Genomic DNA, 25,623 nt, shown 5'->3' on the forward strand with positions numbered 1-25,623 from the left:
TGGCTGCAGAGAATTTGAGAGATTAACCAAATTGTTACACTCAAGGGGATTCTTTAAGATCTTTAGCAAAACAGAAGGCAAAATGAACATTAATTTACTTAGGGTTCTCTATTGTAATGCAAGTAAATGAAGATAATGAAATTCAAATTGGCTACTGCAATGGCTGAAATGTGTAGCTTGCCTAGTGCATGACATTTCCCATCTGAATTTTGGCTAGAGCTTGCTTGCATGTGAGGGCAATGCCCAGAAATGCACAACTAATGTTTAATTATGGGAGGGAGTGTGGGCACGGCTATGGCTCTGACTCTCCTTGCTCTTATGTTGGCTGTGTGTGAGGTTGGGATTGGATGCAGATAGTTTCCTTTGCCTGTCCCTGACCATGTCTTGGAATATCTTTCCCTTGAACAAGGGGGTTGTAACTCTCTGTACTGGGTTCTGATGGGAAGGGAGTTCTTGGGTAAATCTTGATCAGAGCTGTGATGGGAATGAAGTGTGTGGAGCGAATTGCAAAGAGGAAGACCCAAACAGACAGCATAAAATAAAGAGCATGCTGGTGAGCGAGAACCTAATGTGGGGCTCAGAGCAGGACTCCACTTTGTGGTTCTGTTTGCCTTTTATCAAGCATCTTCAAGAAGGTGACAGTGGCTCTGTACCTCTGTATCCTTACTTGCAACTTGAGAATAATGTTGCTTTGAAAATCCTAAATACATGTGGAAGAGAATCTACTGTAAAGGTGGGTTGTTGAAATCCACCCCATGCTGCCTGGTCATGCAATACTAGTCATAGCGATGATGAGGACATGAACATATTCATACGTCTGTATGAGATTCATGTTCTGTCTCAGCTCCAGCACTGCAGTTGTGAAGTGAAGCCACTTGTACTGAGCATTTATCAGAATTTTATCGCATTGGCCTATCCAGGAATTTTCTGCGAAGTTTGAAGTGTGACCTGAGGCAGCAAGAGGATACATGCATAATCCAGTATGAGTTCATGCTGCCTGAGACAATTTCCTTGTTGGTCGTTTGATTTTAGTTGAGGGGTAGGAATTGGAACAGAGTTGCAAAAACCAGTAGGAATCTAAAAAGATGTAGTCAACATATAGCTAATGGAAGTTGCTGTTACAGTTTGTGTAAGTGCTGATTGCACCCCAGTTCCTTGCAAACTGCAATCACTTCATTGTTTTTGCAGTGTGTGGGTTTTTTTTTTTCAAAAGACTTCACTGAAGCCTCCTTAATGAGACAGACACAGAGAATGAGAGAGACACATTATGGATGGAAATTTTTTTCCGGATGCTCCATGTTGGTTCTCCTTCGATTTCTTCCATAGCTAGCTTTTTCTCTTTACAGAGGGAAACCAAAATTGGTTTCACTGAAAGACCAGCCAGTTTCAAACTGGCATCTGGAAACTAAGCTGTTTGTCTTCTGCTGCATGCCAGAGCCATGCAAATGTCACTTAGCAGGGGGTTGTGGCTTCACCTCTGATTCATGTGAGGTTTCTCTGCCCAGAATTCTCCTTTGTTTGAGCCTCAAAGTCAAAAACAGTCAAACTCGTTGAATTTTGCCTGATTAATTTCTGGACTATGCAATTCCATCGGTTTCCAGGTTTACTTTTATTCTTTTGATGTCTTGGTTCCCTTGGTATTTATGTCATTCCCAAATCCTCTGAAGGGTGTTTGATAACCTTTTTGATGAACTGGTTTGAACTCGCAGCTAGGTAGTGAAACATAAAACAAGGTGAGGAGGGAGTTTTGGTGAAGATGTGGCCTCTGGCCTAGTAGAAAGGTTGGCTGCGGTTTTGCTGATGATGTTTGTAGCAGGAGAGAATGTAGTTTCTCCTCTCCCTTATATTTGGAATTAATATTTTATTATGCTATTTATAGTAGAAGAGTGTGGATTAGCTCACTAGAGGACCATGCCAAAAATCTACCCCATCTCATCCTTTCTTAGGAGCAAAGGGAAAGAATGGGACAATGCCAGAGAGGGGTTTCTGGAGACAGTAGTGGACAATGTCACCATTCTTGCTGGCTGAATAAGCATTGTATTGGCAATGAGAAAATATTGGAGAGATGACTGCTGCTTCCCCACCACCGCCGCCCATTTCTGTGCATACTTGGAATGTGAAATCTCTTGCTCATTAGCTCTGTTAAATGTACAGCTTCTAGCACAACAGAGCTGTTGTCCCTTAGGTTAGAGCCTCTGCGCATTGCCACCAACTAAATGAAGAATGCACATTACAAGTATCGTAAGGTGGCAAGGTGTACGTGTTAGTCCTTACTGTGTAGCAAAGCGTGCTGCATTACGTGCACTGTGCCAAGTGATACGTTGCTCTGACGGCATCAAACATGGTGAGCTTCATCAAGTGCCCCCTAAATGCTGGAAAGGATTTTGCCATTTTCCTATAAAACACAGATTCTAATAGCTGAGTGCAGTGGTTGCCCTGCTGGGGGCCATGGCATAAAGGGTAAGGCAGGAGCCCTTGGTAAGGGAGGATGTGCGGGTGCAACCATATTCCCAAACTTTTCTGCCTCCTGGGATGCAGGGTATGTGTTGCTGCTTCTGAGGAGAGCCTAAGGGAAATGCCCTGGAAAACCCAAGGGCTCTGGGAGATGGTGCATGTCCTAGAGCAAGTATTCCCCAGGTGTTGCTGCAGGATGGCGCAGCTTTGCATCACTGCAGCGAAGAGCTCAAGGCCAGGCTTGTGGTTTATTGGTATAATCCTTACGTGCTTTAGCTTGTGAGGGCTGCAGGAGCCCAGAGAGCTGCTGCAAAAAATGGTGTGACTAGATGTGTGCTGGAAGCAGTCCTTGGTGCCATTAATTACAATATGTATAGGCTCTTTCTCAATTCTTTGCACATGCAGTCAGTGAAGGGGGATTGCAGACAGTGACCCTGTGGGCAGCAGTTGAACTCAGCAGCAACATAAAAAGCCTTTTATTTCCCCTTCTAAGTGTGGTGCTGCAATATTTAAAAAAAAAAAAAAAGAATTGTATTTAATAAATGAGAAGCAAATGAGGTTGTTGCCAGGGAAGGGTGCTCATCGCAGAGGTGGTTTCCATTTTGTGTCTTGCTTTTATTTATTTCTTCTTTTGTTTTGTTGCTATTAGGGGAGATATTTCAAATGAACAGCAGAACCAAATCCCACCCCATCTTTTCTGAATCCTGCACAGAGAATGGAACTGTTTGAATAAGCTGGTGTGGCACTGTAATTTCAGCTAATAATTGAACTAGGGTCCTTAAAAGCTTTAAAAAAAAAAAAAAAAAAGTTTTGGCTTGAGCTAGAGTTAGAGCTCCTGGCTTGCTGCCTTTATCCAGGTGTAGTCACTTCATGCACAGGTGTAACTTAGTAAAGATGATTTAGCTGGAATGTGAGTAAGCTTAAATCTCTAATGGGGACATGATGAGATTATTAAAATACTTCCAAAAGTGCAGCTTCCCTGCCCTTACCATTCTCTATCATTCATAACATCAGCTGATCAAATTGAAGGAGTGAGTCTGTGTTTTTTGCCTGTACAGCGATGGACTGTATTAGAAATTTGGAATCTCATAAGACTTGCAAACCAAAATGTATTCATAGTAAGTAGCCACAGTTTCTGAAATTAGCCTACCTTGAGGGAGGCCCCATGTCAGAACACCTTTTCTGCCCTCGCCTTCTAATTTTAGCACAGGCATCTTGGGAAATGATGCCACAGAAACTGTGGGAGTCTGAGATTTTTAAGGCCAGGAAGAACTACAATATCATCTCATCTGACAGTCGGCATAATGCAGCATTCAGCAATTCCTGCATCAGAATGGTGGTTTGGGCCTTATCCTGCAAGTCTCTTCTGCTGATGCAGCCAGTGATTTAAAGACTCCGTATGAGGCAGGTCAAGCATGTTCCTAGCTGAGTTGTTTCCAGTAGTTAATCGCTCCTCATTCTTTTCCCAAGCCTTTGGGATGCAGCTATATCTGTTGAGAATGAATGTAGTCCTTCTTGCTCTGTAATGGATAGTCAAAAAAAGTGACAAGAAATCCGGAGGAAATTCCGTCATTTGAAGCTATAGCCATATGATGAGTTTAGTGGCAATGGCTAGTTCAGCATGATACAGTCTCTGAATCTTGTCTTCTGTCTTTTTTTTTTTTTTAAGAAATGTTCTGTTGTTCCCAATTGAAAACAATTCACTTGAATATGACAAATCACATCCCACTCAGCCAAGTCAAAGCCTTCGTGCTCATTAACTTTCTGCTTGTTTTGCTCCTTTTGATGCACCTGGCTTCCACCTCCACTCCTGCTAACACACACTGTTTTCCCTTGTCAAGCCACGTCTCAGTCTCATCAGCCAGAGACAGGCATTACCATGTTTAAAGAACATAAACTTTTAATTTGATGGCATTATGATCAGCTGAAGACAGGATCTTTTTGTTCATGTTTCTTTGCTTAGACACTTACCAAGACAAATTGAACTGTAAAAATAACTGTCCCTGTTTAAGCAATCATATTTAATAAGGCTTGGAGGGAAGTGTGTTCTAGGAAGTACAAGAGCGTGAGAACTGAAGTACTACTGTGACTTTTGTCCAGGCTTTACTACTGGTTTGTCATTTGGCTTTGGTAGGAAAGTCCGGTAGGCTAGACAGGAGACATGGTTTAGTCACATCTGACATCAATAAAACCTATGTTTAAAAAAAAAAAAAAAAGGCTAAACATCACTAACCATACACTGCATGAGAAGCCGAAGAGCAGAGCAGGATGCCAATATGTCTTTGACTCAGTGGGGGAACAAAGAATTCCTCTCTGGTCTGTGGATTTGTGATTTTATGCTCTGTGTATCAGCCCTTCTAGCCATTGGTGACAGTGAAGAAGACCCCAGAGATTGACTTGTGTTCAGGTGTTGAGAGTCACTAGGAGATCAAGCAAAGGGGCCTGAACCTTGTTAATACTGTAACTGATGACTTACTAAGTTACACAGAGGTTGTATAGAAGGCAACTCTTAATTTTCATGCCCATGATACAGTTGTACTCAGGTGTAACAAGTGGCAGTGGCAGGTCTCAATGCCTTAGTTTTCTAGCTGCTAAAATTGGGTAACTGAAGTTCTTTTCATCCTAGTCTCTTCTGTCTCATTTGGAATATGCTGTTCCCAGGGCAGGGATTTTCTGTTGCTTGAAATGTGTACAGAGCCTAGCAGGATTTGATCTCAGTTGCAGCCTCTAGTCATTACTGTATTACACATGTTTGGGGGTGGGGGGAACAACTCGTGAGCCATCTGCAAGAGGACAGTAGCACACAGAGTTAAGGAAGAGCCAGATCTTGGCTGGGGCTCTCAGATAAAATATTATCCCATGGAATAAATAAGCACATGGCTTTGTTCTTTATGGTCCTGAGACTTCTTAGCACCATTTCAAATCAAGTCCCAAGTCATATCAAAAGCTTCTCCAGCATTTAACCTTCTGCAAAATTGTATGCATGTTCCCTTAGATGATATGAAGAAAGTGACTGCTGCTTGCTACTCATGCAACAAAAGTCATTTCCACAGTTTAACAGCTCGACTGAAAACAAAGCAGTGACTCCATCAACAGCAGGCGCACGCACAGCAGTGCAGCAGCTTCGGCTGGGGGAATTGATCGATTGAAATTGATTCTTCTAGAATGATGCTAAATAAACTCCCACATTTTCCAAGCTCTCTGCACAAAGCTTATTGTAGTGTCGTGTAAAATATTTATGCCGAATTCATCTGGAAGCTGTAACTTTCGTTGAACTCATTTGTGGTTAATGTAACCTTTTCAAAAAGCATTTTACTTTTGAACAGGTAAGTGCTTTGCTACTTGCAGCCTCTGTGTTCTGGGGTTTGAATACCCTCTCCCCCGGTCACCACCCCTTAAAATTGTTTCTGTCCAGGAACAATTCACATTTGGGGGAATGGTGTCTAAAGCTTTCATTTCTTCCATCTGGGAAGTCTGTGTCATTTTGACTTTTTTAAATCCTTCTCTGTGTTCTTTCCCTATAGTGAATACATGTATACACACATACACATATATATTCTTTCTCTGTTTTAAAAAAGAAAAATAATTTTCTGGTTAAGATCTTGAATTGGAAAATCAGCTTTGAATTTCCATCTCCTCTGCCATGGACTCCTTGAGTTTTCTTGGGCAGATCTAGCTGCCTATTGGAACACAGCTGGACTTCATTACTGGCAGATCTCAGCATCTTTTAGAGTTTAATTAAATTAAACTCGCTCTACCTCCTGTGGATGGAAAGTGTTGTTATCTTTATTTTATAGCTAGGGCAAACCAAGAGGCTTTAAGGACCCACCTACACAAGAATGTAAAAATATCCATATAGCAAAGATGATGATGATTCCTATGTTAGCTTTAATCTTGCTGACACAGGTAATAAGGCTGTCCTAGGCAGTGTTAGGTCTAGTTTTCTTGAATAAGAGCTTAGATCTTCTACCAATTCTTGAATTATATATTAATTTTTGCCTTTGCCACATGCTGATCTCCACTGTTGAGTCAGATGAGCTATTGGGGATTGCCAGATCAGTGATATCCAGATCTGTAGTGCTTCCTTTCAGGTGGATTTCCTAAACAGATAAGGTTTTACAGGACTGTGAATCATGCTGTCCATTAGTTCCTTCCTAGTTACTACCAAATCCCCTAGTCAACTTGACCAAATTTGGTAGCAGGGGAGAGAAATCCCAGAGATAATTCTATTCCCACAAGTTTCATGAAACTTGGTAACTGAGTGCAGGAGAAACACTGAAATTGCTTCCTATCCTGAGGACAAGAAAAGGAGAGCCAATTTGTTAAACTTTGGCCATCAGCCTTCATATAGCTCCAGCCTAACTGGGATATTGGCTTTTTCTTGATTAGGTGTCACTAGGAAAAAGTTGCGGTCACTGCAGTGAAGATTAGGGGAAACAACAGACAGATCTGCAAGAAACAAGGTTGTGGGTCCCCCCCCACCCCCCTTTAATGGGAACAGCTTGCTTTGAGCAGGAGTCTCCAGCCAGCCCCCAGCTGTGCAACTGAGTAATTTAGTCAGCACTTCTGTCTGTCCTCTGTGGTGCTTTATCCTTACGCAGACCATTTTCAGGGACACAAGGTGATGACAGTGATTTTCATCCATGTGGTTTGTTTGTTTCTTAGGGCTTCTACTGCTTTCTGGAAAAGCCTCAGGTTTTTGTTGTGTGGGTCATTAACTGCCCTGACTTACCCCTTTAGGAAACCTTTTTTAAATTGCACAAAATAATGAGCTGATTCACTGGTGGAATTTCTTCCTTTCCTTTCACTGAAAGGACTCACCTCCATCAAAGAGGAAAATTAGGTTGTGGCAAAAACAGCCCTTTGCTGCATCCCGAGAAACATCTTTGTGGTGGGAGGATGCTGCTGCAGTGATAAATACACTACTTTCATGATTTTAATAATTAAAAATGCACTTAAAAAAATCCTTCTGCACACATTGTAGAAAGGACTATTGCATTTATTCTAGCCTCTCATGGATCCTTAAGGTTTTATGGGCACTTTAGAGCAGAAATCAAGATCCTTTTTTATATTGGAAAAACAGATGTCTCTCAAACTGCAATTCTATTCCATACAACTGTAGTTATTTTATTGTTAAGATGTTGCATCTGGACCACAGTCCTCTTCTGCCTTTCCTTTTCTAGTGATGTGAAGGTTTACAGTGGAAGAAATCCCCTGTTCCCCCACCCAAGCCTTCATCTGTCTAAATGCACACAGGACATGCAGTCCACATCTGGAAACCCAGAGGTGGCTGATGCTTCACTATAGAGAAATGCACACTGCAGGATTATCCCTGTAGTGCTTTTGGGAGGCCAGAGCAGGGAGCAGTAAAGGCCTGTGGACTCCTTGCCTGGCCCCATGTGCTCCTTGTCACTGAGGGCTGCTGTTGCGGAGCTGCAGGAGTCTGCCCTGTGCAAGGCTCTGAAAGGTGTGTATCAAGGCAGCCTGTCCCCGGCCTCAAACGCTCACAGCTGGACGGCTCCATCTTTAAATGGCTCATGGGATTTATGGCTGCCTTATATTGCTGGCCTGCTTTAAGGTGCGTAAAACCATCCATAGGACTCTCTTGCACAGGCAGACTCCCAGCCTGAAAGAGAAACATTTTGAGGTCTGCCCCCATCTTACTCATGTCCAGCATAAAATGTCCCTATTTGACAAGTTTTTCTCTTCTGGCTCAGGAGAAGCAGGTTAAATTCTAATTCACTTAAGAACTTTACTATGTGACTGTGGCGTGTACCCCTTTGCTTTCATTTTCCATCTGTAAAATGAGTAATACTGTTCTGCCTCCCAAGTGGTGGTTCCTAGGGAAGCTCACAGGTCCTGCAAAGTATATAGATCAGCCTGGGTTTGTTTCTGAAAATATCCTGGTACTGGGCAGGGGAGAGGAGTTAGCTAAGTGCACTGAAGTATCAGACACTACACTGTTAGCTTTGTCTTTGACCTCTTGCTTGGACTGCAGAATATCAAAGGAAAAGAAAATCCAATGAATTAACAGGAAAGGCTTGTTCTGCAGAGTCATTATTAGCAAAACAATGTATATACAGTTACTTATTCATGAGATTTGCACAAGGAATCTCCTAGAGAAACAGAATTGATGCGTCTGGGCTATTTGGGTTTTATATATATACACACACATTAGTGGGATTGTCATTTTTATATATATAATGTGGTGGGTTTATTGATAAAGAAATTATTTTTGGCTTGGTTTTATTACGTTCCCTTTACTATGAGTTTTGGTGAGCAGGGTTTGCGATGGCAACGCGCACTGCTCGATTGTGCCTACGTCGGTCTGACCCCAGCTCTGTGGAGCAGCCCCACCAGTGGTACCGTAGCTATGCAGCTCCCTCCGTGTGACTGTGACTCGCGACGCTCTTCCAACCTGAGCTTCCTCATCCCCAAAATGTAGCCCACCCTATCTGTCAGCTTTCTTTTTCCATGCACATTCAACTGGTTTTTGAAGCATAGGGCATATATATATTTAGGGGGCTCCCCATCAAACTGATCCTGTCATTTGACTGCTGGAGTATCGTAATGGAAAAATTCCTGCAGCCCAGTACAGCAGTAGGGGGATTGCAGACAGAATGGTAAACTGAATTGCTAGAGGAATCTGATATAAATCAAAGCAGGTAGTTAAAATGGAAGAGAAATGAAAAGAGACTTCTTTATTACTAGAAATTCTAAGTTAGTTTTCAGCAAGTGAATTGGGAATAAGGAGCACAGTGTGCTATACCATAGTCTCTTAAGAAAAAGGATGCAGGTGAAATCACTCTTGAGCAAAGTAATGAGGTTAATAGGAATAGCTGTGCCTCCCCAATTAGGAAATATGGGAGGCCAGTGTATTATTGTCTTGGCAGACAAGATTGATGTCCAGCTGGGGCTGATGGTTTTAAAAGTTATAATAAGCAAGCAGGTCAAACTCTGTGTAGTGAATGAAACATGTGCCAGTGCTTGAAGGGGGATTTGCAAATGAACTGTTCTGTGCAGAATTACATGCTAAAAAATCTATTGCCTAAGAAAGGACAAAACTCTACAATCTATAGCTGCAGTTCTTGTGCTTCTCTGGAAACCTTGGATGATCCTCGCAACATCTCTGGGTGATGGAGAACATTTGCTGAGACAATATGATAGGTGGTGTAATTTGGCAAATAATCATCATTTATTTTTGCTCTCCCCGCCTCGCCAAAAAAAGGCCATGAGATTTGGGCTATAGCAGCAGTGTGAGGCAGCAGTGAGAGTGAGATGCTTTGATTCAGGGTCTTTAAAGTACACAAGCTGTAGTCACACCTTTGGCCTGCTGTGCAGCCAATCTTGGGCAAAAGATGCTTTCTTCCCAGCTCTGCCATATCACCCAGTTATAGTGCTTTCAGCTCCCTGTCCTGTTCCCCCTCTGCCTCCTCCGCCAGTATCAAACCAGCTCACAACTGTGTTGCATCCTGACCTCGGGAAGAGCTCAACTGGGATAACCTTAGGCAAAGAGAAACGGGAGGGTTTGCTTAATGAAATTTCTGGGTGAGCATGTACTTGAACAAGACTTTGAGGTTAGTCTCCTTAACACTCCTACTGCCCTCAGAGAGGGCAAGAATAGATCACTTATCCTGCCAGCTCTGTCTATTTAGACTGTAGCCTTTGGAGCTTGTTCTACATTTTTGCGTGCAAAGCGTTTCACAGATCGTGCTTGGGATGCCTGAAGTAAGAATTGCTAAAGAGAACAGTAAACCAGGGGAAGCAGTAGTGATAAGGAAAGAGGGAGAAAGTATCTTTCTTTACCATGCTTCGTGACAAGCAAATAGTGTTCTCTCCTCCCACAAATTAGATGTGTTTTGTTTTAATGTTTGCTAATATATGCTAAGCTAACACGGCTTTTCAAAAATTGACAGTCACGTGCCACTGCTGTCTTCAGTCACCGTGGAGTAGGGGGAAGGTTTATTTTTATATCTTCAAGTGCAGTACGGTAGTGAGGGAGCTCTGTATGTATTTCACCTGAAGAGGAATTGCAGAATAATAATGCCTGATTTGGGGAAGAGCTGAGCTGATTTTGCCCTCTCTAGCCTCCAAAATGGATGTTCTGTTGATATCACTATAGTCTGCAGGCTAATAAGGGCACTACTGTGTTAATACCTCTGGATACCCCTTCAGAAGTTACTTCGCTACTGAAAAGTCATATTTGTTTTGGATACTTCTGAGAATGTTTAAAAAAAAAAAAAAAAAAAATTAGTGAAAGGAGTTTAGTTCATTATTCCTACTTATAAAATGTCACCTTCCCTAAAAATTTATTTCCTTCTGATACGCCATGGAAACTAAATATCCTTGAGAGAAGGATTTGTCCATCTCTTGTGCTGATAGGTGGAAAACCTGCTATGGTGTCTTGTTCCACAGTGGGTTTATTTGAGGACAGGTTAGAGAGTTGGAGCTCGCAGTGCTGATGTTCAGACCTTTGTGTTTCTGTAGGAGGAGTGGAAGGTACCCGGTGGCTGGGCAGCTCCCCTCATGCCTGTCACTAGGTCCCCAGCATCTGTTGGTACAAGGGACATACTCCACTGAGGTCATCAGCGAAGGCACTCTTTGATACTGATTCCAGTTATGGCTTTTGCAATATGAGGACTTCTACAGGCCCCAAAGAACTGAGTAGCTCATTGCTCTTAAGATCCACTGGCTTTTTCCAGAGTGTTGCTCTAGGTGGCCCTGTGAGGAGCAGTTCCTCTCACAGTGGGGATGAACCCATGTCCCTGGCTGGGCTGCTCGTGATAGGATCTCCCTGCTTGGAGTGGGTCTGGTTACTGGTCAGGAAACTCCCCTTCTTGGGCCACTCTTCAAAGCAAAGGGGATGATGCATGGCACGGCTCCATCTTCTGTAGCCTTGGCAACCCCTAAAGCCCAAGCCAACGTCTGACATCCTAATACTTGAGAGCATCACAGCCCTTAACCAACCTTCTGAGCTCTCCAGCCTCCATTCCTGTTGCATTTTAGTGATAATGGCCCTATTAAAAATATCAGCTTAACTTCCTCCAAGCTTTGTACGTGTGATTGATGTGTATGTCCTTTGTATGTAAGTAGTCTGTATATACCTCAGTTCACCACCACTGTGTCTCTGCTAGGTGCATGGAAGAAAACAGCAATATAGCCAAAAGCAACAATCATTTTCTGCAGGTATTCCCTCCTCTTTCTTGCACTTTTGATGTATCTGGTTACCTTATCAGAGCCACTGGTTGAATTATAATATCTTCTATTACAGCCCATCAATCAGGTTCCATCATGTGCAGACCCTATTGCTGATAATGTGCCTTTTCTTCAGCAAATGCTGTAAAAGAAAAGAGGAAAAAAATAGAATGAAGAGAGAATTGCTTTTGCGGGGAGGGGAATATCAAGTTGCTTTGTCCAAAACTTGACAGGAAAAGCAGAATATTTTGCAGTCAGCAGGAGCTGTCTAGATATTTGTGTGGTTTTTTTTAAAGAGAGGGGGAAAAAAAAAACTGTTCAAAAGACAGATGATAAAATTATTTCATCTCCTTGGGTTGCTTTCATAAATATTGGTGCCTCTCCATTTCAGCAGCTGTTTGAAATAAATGTAAAAATAGGATGTTTTGTATCATTATCTTGCAATCTGAGAACAGCATGTCATATTCTCTGTGCTGTCTGCAAAGTTCAGGAGGTATCATAGAATTACACATCAAAGGGAATGGGCTGAAATTGTCCAGTTGTGTATTACAAGTCCAGTAATGCAATCGGTGCATTTTGAATAGTGCTGTTCAAGCTGTGTGATAAAGTGGCCAGTTAAGGGAAAGCAAATCTGCAGGGCTGTTGGAGATGCTGTAGATTGAGTATGCTTAATAATATACAGCTGGCATCTATGAGCTGAGTCGAGGTTATTGAACAGGTTGTGCGTCTTTTAAGTGTAAGGAAAGCAGAAGGCTCATGTTTGAGAAGGGGGAAAAGCCTAGGCGTGCTTATCTAATGGGAGCTGAGATGCAGGAAATTGTGAGGAGAGCAGCTTTGCCTTGTTTGTTTTGCTTAACTGTCCTACATCCTCCAGAGAAGGGAAAAGACACCGTGATTGCACAAGCCTTTGTTCTCCATTAGCATAATCATGGTAGTAGAAACAAGGAAGGTGGCCAGGTCAAGCATTAAAAAGGCTGAAATGGTGAAAAAGAGACACCTTGAGCAATAGCAGCTTTTGAAACAATTCTCCGAAAGTGGGTCAAAAGGGAAAACCAACGCATCGTGCTATGCTGTCTGACGGGTGAAAAATTGACCCATCGTAATACCATACTGTCATATGACTCATCTAAAGATTTCAAATGCTTTAGAAGGAGATAGGCTTCATTAATCGCTTCCAAGGATGAAGAAAGTGAAGCAAAAGAATTAGCAGAAACTTGCCCAGAGCCACTTGGTGAAAGTGATGGAGAGAGGCGGTCGGAGCCTGCAGCCTGAGCCTTGCCCTGTCCCCCGGCCTGGCCTCTCTCCCTAGCAGAACTCTGGGGAGAAAAGTCGATCTTTAGAATACTTGCAATTTTGAACTTAAGCTGTTATTTTTTTTTTTACTTCTTGTCAAAATTCCTAGTGGAAATAACTCTGGGTTTTTTTTGGAGGGGGAAGGGGGGAAGGAGAAGAGAAGGAAATTTTAAAATAAGCAGAAAAGTTCACTTAGTGACAAAGCCATTTTTAGGTATGAAAATGACAGACAAGAGAAGAGAGAAGAAGGGGGCAGGGGGGAAAGAGAGACTTCTTTTCCAGCTTCCAATGGTGCATGCTCGTTGAGCAATTTCCATGGGATTTGCATCCTCTGTACAGCTTGCTGGTATTTATGGCGGTGGAAGATAGCTCTGTGAGTTGTGATTCTTGTGTTTCACAGCAGGCTCATGTAACCCGCTGGAGAATATTTTTCTCTGGTCTCCCTCTCAGCTGCGTCTGCATCCTTAAGTGAGCTGGCGTTACGACGCTGAAGATCCTTGGCACTCTCGCCCGGGAGGGCAGGCACCAGATTGCAGCAATGGTTGTGTTGCCCAGTGTACGCTCTTGATAGCTTAGTAAATTATTTCTGCTAGTCTGATCTGCAGCTTTAGAAACAGCATGTAACTCTTAATCTGCTTCAGATAGTTGGCTTAAAATATCTCCAGTATATCATTTAGCTCTGCTTTTTCTTGATCTGTTTAGTGTCTGATTTTAATGAAAGAGGATGCCTGCTTTGTTTCATTTGTAATGAATATGTTTACAATAGTCTCCTGGGGAGGAAAGGGACTGTTATCTAAAAGTTCCACAGTGTTGCATCCTACACAAACTAGTCATAAGAAGTGGAGGAAGGCACCAGAAAGTTGTGTGTCGCAACATAAAATGAGGCAAGTGCCTGGATTCTGGCACGTTTTTCTTTTGACTTTTTAATTTTCCAAAAAGCAGAAGAGGGGATTGAATATCTTTTTTCATTCAGCTTCAGGGCAGAAATTAGAATTTTGCTGCTGGAATACTTTTAGCTGTTAGTTTTATAGGGAATAGGGCGGTCTGATCTCAGAATGTTTGGAAGGCATCTGTTTACCTTTGTAAAATCTGGGTAGGATGTGATCTTTGTTATGCTGGTATGAATCCAAGGGATGCAGACTCTGAGGCTTCTGTCTTTGCAATGAAACAATTCCTCCTTGCAGTGCAAGAAATGCAACCACCTAGCCTTAGCCCTCCCCTCCAAAACAAACAAAAATCAAAGCAGCATTTAGAAACAGGTGTGCGACAACCAAAAACAATAAATGAACTTGACTGATGTAATAACTAATCCAAATCACATGAAAAATACTCCTCAACCTTCACCAAAAAAAGACATGCACAAAGAAATTTCCCCTCGCCTCTGAAGGTGTTTGACACTAAGTGGTAGAATAAAATAATTTCAGTTTAATGAATTAAGGTCTTATTATTTTTCATCTTGGTGGGAATCTCTTTTTAATATTGCATTTGAAAAACAGTCTCTTTTTACACATTTTTTTTGTAACATCAGATAACAAACCTTCCAAAGCAGTTGTAAGGAAAAAGGAGTTGTTATTTTTGATGAAGCCAGGACAGCACAGGTAAGACTGTAGGTCGTGCTTTAGGCTGAGGGCTATACTCCATTGATGTTGTTGAGCTATCAGTGGGTACAAACATCACTAATTGGCCACATCTTAGCTGTATTATGTACTTGAGCTGGTCAGAGGTTCAGTGGGTGCAAGTGAGTGGTTCTCAGCTGATTTACCTCTGCTAGGGATCCGAGCAGAACCGCATCATCCCTGCCTCTGCACGCTTCCAGTAGGTGTAGGACTCTAGCCACATGTTTATTTTAGATAGGCTCTTACTTTCAAAGTGCCAGTGTAGCGCTTCATCTTCTCCTGCTGAGACACCCAGTGTTTTTATTAGTTTGATAATTACTCACCAAAGTTCCTGTTTTCATAGTAGCAATAACAGTTGTTAATCACATGCTGTGCTAGGATTATACCTCCTATGCAAATCCCATGCGTTATTGTGAGAACTTGACACATTCCAGCCCAGGATATGTATTAATGCAAGTGCAGTAAATCATTAAGTTTTATTTATTATGGGTGTTAAGTGTGTGAATATGGGAGTCAGATTCAAATATGTCTAATGGGAAATCACAATACAGTCTTGGGGACAAGAAGTTTGTTCTCCATAGTTTGTTCTTCTGGGGAGAAAATCACAGTTGGTAGAGAAACAGTATGAAGATGGGCGTAAAGAAGAGATCAGCAAGCATTGGAGAAGCAAAAAGGCAATGCTGTATTGTTGATAAATTCCTTGAAACTGTGGGAACTACCACTGCTGAGCCATGAGGACAGGTATTAACGCTATATAGATTGGAAGGGTTTTGTGAACCAGAGGATGAAGCTGAAGTAATTAGTGAAACAAATTGAGTTGATGCTACTGGAACCAGTTCTTATTAGAGGAATGTCTTATGAAAATGGCTCTGTTTTAAGTGCATTTGTGTCAACTGAAGTAACAACAGAGCGTAACTATCTACAGCCTATCCATCCTGTTAACAGGTAAGAAAATAATGGAAGACTGCACAGGCAAATAGCTAGCATATGCTTTTATAGAAAAGAAAGTATATAGTAGGTCTTTTTGTGTAGTTATATCTGAGGCATCTCTTTCCCTTTCACCAGCATGGGATGGTGAACTGACTTCTGCCTAACCATAAAACAAATTTTAAATACCTATCTGTCAGCAGAATGACTGTATTGTATGTCTCATACTGCCCCTGAATATACACATGCAGTGTGACAGTCAATCATAAAACATCCAGAGTCTGAGATGTTGCATTATCATTCAGTATTGTTTATTGCAAAGGACGGTGTGGTAGAAGCAGGGCTGAAGGGTTGATAAAGTTCAAATGATAAATGGGAAGAGAAACTGAGGAGAATATTGGAAAAAAGATCTCAACAAAATCCAAGTTATAAAGAAAAGATATTTCAGTTTTCACCTACTTCATATTGAAGATGGTCCTTGTCCACAGTCCTTCTGTGCAGCCTCTTTCAGCTGATGGGGAAATACTAGCCAGCAAGATGCTAGCTGAAGTATAACAAAAGAACCGAGGTCTCTCACTGGGAGTACAAAGCCAGTTTCGCAGGTGGGATATGGCCAGTAGACCCATGTCTTTATGTGTCCATGTGATTATGGATCCTCTTCTTGGCTGATGTAGGTGAATTCAATTCATTCTGGCTTTCTTCACTCACCTGAAACACTCTGAAGGATTTCTCATGCAGCTTGATCTATTCAAGCATCTGAAATATGGCATGATGGTGATAATCTGGATGCTTAGCAAGAGATTTTATGTGGATGGTTTAGGAGGGGGTGAAGGGGGAGCCTGGAGAGGAAAACTTCTGTCCATTGTATTGCTGAGCAAGGCTTGATTCTCATAAGATGGTCTGTGAACTGCCCCAGTGAGCAATAATATGTGTGAATGGGATGGTTGTACACTTGCAGGGAGATGACGACTGTGCTGAAGACTCCTGACTGAACTTTCTTTTCTAAGTTCTTATCCAAAGAAAAAGGCAGACAGCAAAAAAAAAAAAAAAAAAAAAAAAAAAAAAAAAAAAACCCACAACCCAACAGCAAAATGACTGCTACAGGGAAGGAAAAATCTACTTCTGTTGACTGATGCTGTTACAAATCAAAATAATTTTCTTTCCTTTTTGCCTTAAATTTTTTTTCTGATTGTATTTTGTATAATAAGGTTGTAGATCTATTGAGGTTGCTGTTTGGGGCCAAACTGTGGGGCAGTTTCTCCTTTTCTCTTCCCTGCTCTTGTGTATCAAGAGGGCTATTCAAGCCAATTCAGATGAGCCTGGTTGTGACATGGTGGACCCAGCCAGTGCATCTTGGCTGCAGGACCTGATAGGCTTTGAATGTTGTTTGGCAGTGCTTATTATAGATAGCGTCTCGGGTTGTTTCTTTGGCTCTTCAGCATACAAATATAGATTTGTTCGCTATCCCTGGGTCATAAAAATCTCTTTAAGGCAACTCTCCAAACAGAAGGGATCATTTTGAGAAACCTCTTTGCACTGTGCCTATGTCTGCTTCCTTTGGATGAATGGAGATGCAGCCTGCTTTATTATTTTCCGTCATATGGCACGGATGGGACGAGGGAGGGACTCCTCGGGGCACTTGGAGTCTCCAGTCAGAATACTGTAGAAACTCCCTTGGTTTCCCCATTTATTTCACAGCCTGTCACAAAGTCTTTTTGCTGGCCAGCAGTGACTACCTGTCTGACAGACTCCCGTCTATGGGGCTGTGCTGTTCAGGCAAACGTGAGGATGTTTGCCTGTCCTTTAATTTCCAGTGTCTCACCAGGAAGCCATCTGTAGCCAGGTCCGAGTTCCTCACCTGAGGGGGAGCTGTGATGGCTCTGATGCTCAGTTAAAGGGGCTATCAAAATGTTTTAGGAAGTCAATACTGGAGATGGGAGATTTCCTTTTCGCATAGAGAAGATTCTTGTATTTAATTAGTCCAAATGGAGATGTCTGTTCTTATGCCAAAGTTGGAAGGAGACTGCTGAGAAACCAGAACCTGAGTGTTTTGTTTACTTCCTTTTATGTTTTGCTGCAACTCCAATCTGGAAAAAAAATAATTGGGTCAGGTGAAAACAGTCAGTGAGTTCAGTTGCGCTCCCCAGCTGAAAATTTCCAACTTTTGGAAAGGAAAGTAAGTTGACCTGTGGGCTTCTAGGTGCACAGTCCAGTGTGGTGGTCTCAGCAACCTTGCTGAAGGAGTCGGATGCCAGGCCTTTCCCTGCAAGCTCGCTTCGGTTATGACCATGCTCCTTTTGTTCAGGGCTAGAGGAAAGAGGGGGCCCTGTGTCACCCTGCCATCAAGCAGGGTGATGGTATACAGAGATTGAGAGCTATGATATTAACCCTTTATAAGATGCTCAACATAGGTATCTGAGGAAAGAAATAGCCAATAGTTTTGTGTAGCATCGTATATTCCAGTTTTCTCAAGCTATCAACGATCTGAGTAGCATTTGTTGTTGCTACCTCATTCAGTATATCTTTGTTCTGTCTTTTCCTTTTTGGAAGAATCTCATTCATAGCCATGTAACACTCTGAGAAACCTTATCTTACAGCTTCAAAGAAAGAAATAAAGCATGTGCCATGACATAACAAGATTTCTTTCTGTTTTTGGATATCAGAGCCACTGTAAGCTCCCCTTCCCAGTGCTGCAGTAATGTTGTCCATGCCACTTACTGCACATGAACACTGGGTGTCTTTCTCTTTATCCTGTAGCCTTATTGCTTGGCATCTACAAAGCAATGGTCACTTGCCAAATATAGGAGTTTAGGATAAACAGATTTGTTATGTAAGTTTTCAGTTGCTAGGAAATGTGATGTTTTGACTTCTGCTGTCTGACTCGGGTAATGGATTCAGGACAGAGAATGTGCCTACAGAAATGAAAGGCGTTTGCTTATTTCAGGACACAGTTGACATTGTAACTAAACTTATAGGGCCAAAATCTGCAGTAAGGGTAAATTACTGTGGCTCTCTGATCTGGCCCATAACATCTCTAATGTTTATTTACCATTATAACTTAAATTATTACAGCAAACTGCTTAATAATTGCTATGCAGAATGCCCTAAGCTATCTGGCTAGGATAGACAGAAGCCACCCTATGTCATTCACAGCTGTCCTTTAGGACCTAGCTGAGAAACCTACCACCCTGACGCATTCATTAGCAACAGTTAATGGTTGTGAGCAGGTTTACTCGTGGCTTTTTCCTTCAGCATCCTCTGGCTTTAATTTCTAGCCATAGACATATGGGCATAGGAACGTCTGTTCAGCCCACGCTGGGATCAGATTTCCCAGAGAGCTTTGTCCAGGTTTTCACATGTTCACCTGCACATAAGTCTTTACAGAAGGGTTCATAGCGACGCTACCAAATACAGTGTTCCTAGATCACCTAGAAAAATAAATGTGGTTATTTATTTGATGCAAGAGTATATTTATAATGGTTAATTCAGCACAATATCTTTTTCTTTAAATTATGCCTCACTTTGGGGGTGATGGTTCATAATGGTCCATAGAATGGTTGTGCATATTTGATGCATTATGGTATTTTTATGTACTGTTTGCTAGAAAAAATAAATGGAAAGGTTTACTTGTGTTAAAACACCTTCCTTTTAAAATACAGTTAGGTCCAATACCAAATGATTTTGTTATGAATCATAGACAATGATAAGAGTAGTGCACTGTGACTTACTCTCCATGATGTTCCAAGATCCAGCTATCCCAAATAGCTTATCAAAGCTATTATGAATTATTTTGAATCAATGACTGAATTTACTAGTAATGCAGTGATTGTGTTAAGTGCACACAGCAGATATCATGGCTCTGTCTGGTCCTGGGCTGGTTTGTCAGCGTTGCTCTGTTGAAGAGGAGAGAAGGGCAGACTGCGATGCATGTGCATTAGCAAATACCCAGCGCCGGTATAAAATGCCCTAGAGAAAAGCTGATAAAGCACTTGCGGACTCCAGCAGCATACGGTGTTGCAGGTCTGGGAAGAAGTGTATCGGTCAGGTTGCATAAGGGTAGTTAGCACAGCGTCCGACTAAATCAACCGATGCTCTTCTGGGCTTGTCCTCCAAGGTGCTGAACACCTTGGATTCCTGCCTGTCGTGCATAGGAGCCAAGGGCAGACAACACCCTTGCAGGGTCAGCCACTCATTTCCTCTGGGCAGCTTAAATAACACTTAAAAGATTCTTTAGAAACAACTGCCTTAAAGTGAAATTGTGGCCATTAATTGTAATTTATGTTGGGAAAGTTGAACGGAATCTTTTCTTTCCTAGAGTGTAATTCGTCATGTTTTGAGATATACAAACAAAATAGCTTGGGGAAAATCGGAGGGAAAAACAATGACTAATGATCCTTTGCTCAGACTGTGGATGGTGTTCTGATTTTTCCCCTGCCACTCCAAGGTTACCTGCTCTTTCTTTTAAAGACCCCTAAACCAGGAAGCTGCTTTACTGGGAATGAGGAGAATTCTACAATTTAGCAAGGGTACGTTTTTCTTATGATCTGGGCATCTATCAGTGTGGGTTGGGGTAAAATGGAGTCTAAACTAACCACTATCTTGTTCTGCAAAACTTGCTTTTCAAGTACTGTGCTTGGCCAGGTTCCCAAGAATTAAGATCAGAGCAGGTTCACTGGTTTGCTGGGGTATGTCAGTTTATACTGAACGAGGTTCTAGGCCTTTGTTACCTGCACTGCTACCAGCTCTTTCTTGGGTGGCTCATTCATAGCGGAACTAACCTGCAGCCTTTTGTCCCGCTCGTTAGTGCTTACAGAAACACAGGAGATGTATTCCCTGCTCAGAATACTTGCTTAAACAGTGACAGGCTGTATAGAAGACAGTGGAACTGGATTGCCCCCCTGCCTTCATGGTTTTAAGATCAACATCAGACTTGCAACAAGCTGAGATCCAGGGTCAAAAAACCTTCTGGAGCTAGTTTTGTAATAGACTCCCTGGCTAGCCTGCGTAAAAGCTCTCTGCCATCAGAGGATGTTTCACTTTTGGCTCACTGTGGGCTTCGGGCCAGACCCTGAATTTTCACTTCATCAGCTCACTGGACTAGTACAAAGCTCTGCTATAGAAGCTGTAGAAAATGCAGTGCCAGTGCAGTGCGCTTTAACGCCAGTGTAGCTTGTCCCTGCAACCTCCAGCCTGATCTTCTCTGAATGCCTGATTTCATGCATCTGGCTGTGCACAATCAGTGCAGACCCATGCCTCTGGCTGGGAAGGTCTGTCTCCTGTTCCTGGTGTTGACCACAATGACAGCTGTCATGTGCTAGCTGCTTACTCCACTACATGGCTATAAAAATCTTCAAATCTTGTCAAGCTCTTGGAGCATCTACTACATGCTCTGTGGGCAAATGTTTGTGTAACGTGTACGTGCGTGTTTGCACATGTCCCTGCACTAGGTGATTTGCGAGGAAAGATGCTAGGCAACACTGACAACTTAGAGCATCATCTGCTGAGGAGCCCTAAACAGCTTGAATTTGTTTTGGAGTGAAAATCCTCCAACTGCTCTCCTGCCAACCCTGTAACATATCCCAAGATGCTGTGCTACTGGAAGCTAAGGCTTGCCACTGAAATGTCTGAGAAAAGGGCTAATGTGATTGTTGAGATAAAATGCCACATTCATAAAACCGCTATGTTCCAAGTAACTGCTGAGTGGCTTGGGCCAGATGCTGATGTCAGCTACTCCAATGTATTTCCACTCCTTCCAATGGATTATTTGGGCTTTGCATTGGAGGCTGGCTTCTGGCCAAACAGTTTTGCCTTTGGTCAAATATGACAAGTTGACTTTCTGGGACAGACAAGACCTTGCAGAATAGTATCCAGGGACTGCTGCAACGTGCTGTTCCCACTGAGTGGGAATATGGTATGGTGCTGTGGCTGCTGTAATCTAACAAGAAGGCAACTCTACGGGGAGAGCAAGAGCGTTGTGTATGCATACAACAGCTACCTTAGGTTACTTTGCTGCTTGTATCAAAACACTTCAGTCCAGGAAAAAAATGTCCCATTGAGGAAATGACATCTTATTTTATTTTTGAGGCACCTGTTACTTCCTTGAGGTTTTTTTCCACAGGCAGTATGTTGTATTAGTGCAATGTCTTAAAAGACAAATATCTGCATGCATCCATAGCGGCAGTATTCTATAACCAGTACATCCTGGGAAGTTGAGCCTGCTGTGACCTTAGCTGAGATCTGAGGACAGAGTGTGACTTTCTTAAAGGATTTTGAGCTCTGCACGCTATGAGTGGCTGGGATGTTCTGGCCCATCTAGCTTAGCCTAACCTCTTTGGGGAGAGGGAAATACTGGATCTTAGAAGGCAGGAAGTCCCTGCTGAGATTTGTTTGCTGTGTGGGTGTGACAGAAGATGAACTGAGGTGCAGAGCTGAAAGAACCACGGTCTAAAGAAGCACATGGTTGTTCCTTGTCATCGAAAGCTGGGTTACTGGCTGCACATCTAATACCCCTCTGACTCACTTCTCAGTATTAATGAAGAGCAGAAGGATTCTTCATCAAAGATGCAGTTCCTATTATCGCTTTGGAGAGGCAGAGATGCTATATGATACAGAAGACTGGGGCCACTTGAAAGAACAAATGCCATTTGAGGGAACAGTGTGGTGCCTGATAAATAATAGGACTAGAGAGAATTGCAACTTTATTAACTAGAACTACCTTGTAGCTGGGCTTAAAGTTTAAATAATAATAGTGTTGGGTTTTTTTAAAGCAGAAATGAAATACCATAGAAAGCAAAGTGCTTCAGTGCTTCCAATTTAACAGCTAGTGTGAGAACCTGAAAAGAAAAAGAATTTTGCCTGATAATGAGTCACTTCATCTCAGCAACTGTTGATGAAGAGCTGTTGTTTGTTATTTCTGCACTTGAGGGAATGCTCAAAGCCAGAGCAGTCGCCAGCTGGATGTAGCATCCAGGAAGGAAGTACCAGATTTCACTGAAGTCAGCACAAGAACTACCTGTTGACTTCTATGGACTTTAGATCAGACCTGGGCTGTCTGACATTCCCCAGTGTGATGCTGTGACTTACCTCTGGATGAGTAAAGGGACATGGGGACAACCAGCCCTATTCAGTCCCCTAGAGTTGTCTGACCAGACCTATAATAAGGCACTTTGACACTGCCTAGTGGGCTCTTGTCTTCCAGGTTTCTTTCACAGACTGCACTGGACTTGCAGGGTCTCTTTCAAGGTGGCAAGTCCAGAAACAGCAGTGGCAGTAGCAGATCTGTTCACCCACCCCCCCCCCCCCGTTAGTGCCTCTCTTTCCCTGCCCTACTATCGTTCCGGGTCTTACAGTAGTATAGTTGGAAGGAGGCTGTGCCATGCTGCAATCCTGAAATAGAGGAGAAAGGAAAAGGTGAAAAGAGTAAGAAGCTGGGGAAGAATTCCCAGGTGGCTTTGGTCAAAGTTCTTTTGTTAGCAGAATAAAACTGTGTTTGAAAAGAGACCCTATCAGTACATCATCTTGTGTATCAGACTTTGAGAAGAGCTACTTGTAGTGAGGTCTGAGAAGAGTTTTCTTGTCCACAGCATGAACAAACACATTATGATCAATCCACAAGGCTGGGTAGGAAGATGAGATTGTACTTTCCAGCCAAATTCAGGCAGAAGAAATCAAACAACTGATGCCCTGTGATATTTGTGCAGCTGAAGATGGTATTTGTCCATCCAAAGCCAGTTGTTACTTGCTTAGAGGACAGTATATATAAACCTGCTCTTTAAAGATGATAGGTCTTTAATTTTGGAGGTTCTTTGAAAATCTGGCTTGTATTTTTTTGTCCAGGACGGCTTCTAAATCTCCACTGGGCAACCATACATGACAGTTAATCCTATCCAAGCTCCATTCTGGAGAACTGAACAGGTTGTATTTTCATCTCTCTGCATATAATTTGGTGAGGATTTCATAGCCAAGCTTCTTGAAAATAGTAAATCTGAAAGGAAAATCCATGTTTAAATCATTAAAAGCATTAAAAATGACCCTTACCCGCTGCAAACATAATCCGTTAATAATGTGTCTTGTACTGGACAGATAATGGGGATCTTCCACCCAGGGATTAAGGGACTGTGAGAACTCAGAACAGAACTGCTGATTTACTGAGAAAACATTTCATGTATTTTTATCACAGGTAGGACCATGAAGAGAAAATAACCCACTTAAAGCACATGCAACACATTTAATGACGTTCCTGTTTTACTTACCTTTCTGGAACAGTTTCATTAAGAAACTGCCATGTACTGGAGGGAAATTTGTTTAACTCTTTCACGGAACTCCTAAGGGCATGAAACATGCACAAATGTTGAAAGGTCAACAGCTTAAAAATTATTTCTATCTGTGGTATACAATTCCTTTACTGATAAGAGGATAGCTGAAAAGCAGAAAGTACGTGTGCATCCTGGCATGTTAAAAGATTGCTCGCAGGAGATTTGTTCTCCACTCAGATCCATGTCTCTGTATCTTCAGTGCCTTTGTTTCTTCACTCTTTACTGTGTATAACTGTATTGGATAGCTTTGAGTAAGACATTTCCCCATGCTGCAGCACCCTGCTGCTGAGAAATACATACACTGGTGTTCTAGTGCTGGGTTACCGTGAACAGGGAGTATCTTTTGATGAATTAGTGGATTCTTCCTTCCAAACCTTCATTTCTGAGAAGCTCCTGCTTTGCTGGATTCTCCATATGTTCTAACAGCCAATCTGCTACTCTGAATTATTTGGATTGAAATAAAACATGAATTTATGTAACACTTTTCCTATTAAAATGCAGATTTCATTTTCAGCGTTCTCTTTATCATACTACTAATACCTATACCAGGGCATGCTTCCGTCTTGTATCCATACCAGATTTAACTGCTTAGCTCAAGCGTCTGTTAGAATAAGGCTACTGAGAGCTTGGCATCTCTGAGCAAGGGGTGATGATACAGTACCTTCCTGTTATTATGGCTCTTTGCTTTGGAATAGTGTTGGGGAGCCTGAAATGTGGATTTGGGCATTGGTGTTCTTAGTGCATGTTTAGGATGGCTTAATTTTAGATTGCTGGTTAATTTATTTTGCTCCCCTGTTTTCTAAAGGAAGAAAAGCTAACAAGAAATAAAGTGTATAAATGTTTCCAGCTGTAACCTATGGTGTTTGCAGTGTGTGAAGCCTGAACAGCCCTTGGGTTACTGTGTGACCCTCTTTAGATACTGCAGGCTGTTTATCTTCATGCCAGATACCAGCAGGCACCTTGTAGCTCTCATCCAAACAAGGAACAAAAAAAGCTGTGGTTTAGTGGTCCAGATTTTCCTCAGGTGCCAGTTGGAACAATTTTCATGCAGTCTTATATTGACCTGTTTCAGTTGGGAATGTAGCCCAGTGTACCCTGGAGACACTGGGGTGCTGCACTTTGAGAATTGTAAGTAGGGTTGTAGGGTCAAAGCATGGCTCTCCCATTGGGTATGTTTCTGGTGTGATCCTGGAAGCACTGTAACGGCACAGGCAGGATGGGATTTCCCAGCTTTAAGTGACTGGGGAGAAGGCAAGGGATGTTAGCTTGTCACTCGCATCTATCTCAGCTTGCTCAAGTCTCTACTGCAAGTAGTAGTTAAATGTTGAGAACATACCGAGCAGTGCAGACAAAACCTTGCACAATGCTGTCCTTATGGCTGAGGAGGCTTCATGGAGGCTAGACTGTGTCAGATTGATTTATAACACAGGTTTTGGAGAAAATAAACAATTCTCGTGGCAGAAAAGAGCTTTCCTCATTGAAGAGCCATCAGATCTGCCAGGACAGTAATGGGCCTGGGAGATAGCCCTAGGGGAGGGGAGAGCCGGGAATGAGAGCTGCCAGGTGAAACAGTAGTAAGCGCTGCCTCTCGTGGAGAGCTGGTTACTGCAGCAAGCTCAGGAGAAAACAGATATACTTGTTTTCCTCTGATACTATGACTGCCTTCCCCCTGCTAGAAATAAAAAGAAATAAAGTCCGGCTATTCTCTGAATATAAGCCACATATTTGGAGTACTTGCACAGCATGCAAGGGTTGCCTGAGCCTTGGGACTCCCTGCTCAGCGCACAGCTGAGTTTTGTGCTCAGACAGCCCTCTCATGGATG

Source organism: Apteryx mantelli, chromosome 27 (assembly GCF_036417845.1).
Source record: "Apteryx mantelli isolate bAptMan1 chromosome 27, bAptMan1.hap1, whole genome shotgun sequence".
NCBI lineage: Eukaryota > Metazoa > Chordata > Aves > Apterygiformes > Apterygidae > Apteryx > Apteryx mantelli.